General features: G+C 38.2%; 1 pseudogene; it reads left to right on the top strand.

Annotated features, from left to right (window-relative positions):
- The first annotated feature begins 368 nt into the window (after positions 1-368).
- Positions 369-1,083, top strand: part of LOC107711918 (DNA repair protein complementing XP-C cells-like) — an 11,139-nt pseudogene continuing 10,424 nt past the window's right edge.

Genomic DNA, 1,083 nt, shown 5'->3' with positions numbered 1-1,083 from the left:
TTTAGCTGAACTGTTAGTCAGAACTATATATATTATCGTCATCAACCTAAATGTTAATACTATGTGATGATTACCACCTTGAGAACAGTAAAAAAAAAAAGCTTGTGTGACAACGCTCCCTAGCGTTTAAATGTTCTCATTACCCAGTCTACTAAACTATCCATTCTTTAGTAGAGGCGGAAGTGACGTATGTTCGGATCTCCTGCAAGCAAAGTGCATTGCTTTTCAGTGAAAGGTGGGAAGTGACTGTGTTGGGTAACAGTGGTCTTCAGGTTACATTACATATGTTGACGTGTAATGCAAGTCTCTCTGAGTACACCAAAGTTCATTCATCCTGAAACTATCGACGATCTCTCAGCAGCAGCAGAATGGCAAAGAGAAAAGAGACACAGCAGAAAACCGACACAAAGGCGTAAGTGAACCAGCCCTCCCCGCCCCCGGACACACACAGCACCCCCAACCGAAAACATCTTCCCGCGCCCCTGCAAAGAAACCGAAGCAGATTGCAAAGAACAAACCGCATCCAAATCACAAAAAAACAAAGGTATCGATATGCTCCATAAAATAAACTTTGTCTGGCTGATGCTCAAACCCAGAATCAAAACCAGTCGCGGAGTTAAAATGCAGCTTTGCAGTTGAACAGTTAAATGAATGGAATGTAATAGTTTGAATGTAGTGCTCGGTTGATGCAGACAGCTGCAGGTGTGCAGAGACTCTCGCTTGAGTTCTCTTGTGTAGCTTGTTAACTGGTTCACTAAATGAACACAGCCCCTCTTGTCAGTTCATTGTATGTCATCAATATAGTGTGGGCGTGTCCAGTGTACATATTTGGGATCATAAAATGATGCTCCTATTGTGACAGACCCTTTCCTAAAATATATATTTTTTGTCATTATACTAAAGCCAAAGGAAATTATTAAAATATTACATATTTTATATATCACATACATTGTATATATAGCTGTGCTATTTTAGTATTAGATACTTTTAAGCAGTTTATAAAAATGTTTAAATAAGTTTTTATTTTAGTACATCAAGTACTAAATTAAAAATAAGAAATATTGTCTCGCAACTAGCTTAGAT

Source organism: Sinocyclocheilus rhinocerous, unplaced genomic scaffold, assembly GCF_001515625.1.
Source record: "Sinocyclocheilus rhinocerous isolate Xijiao unplaced genomic scaffold, SAMN03320098_v1.1 scaffold1168, whole genome shotgun sequence".
NCBI lineage: Eukaryota > Metazoa > Chordata > Actinopteri > Cypriniformes > Cyprinidae > Sinocyclocheilus > Sinocyclocheilus rhinocerous.
This window is presented reverse-complemented; position numbering and strand designations above follow the sequence as displayed.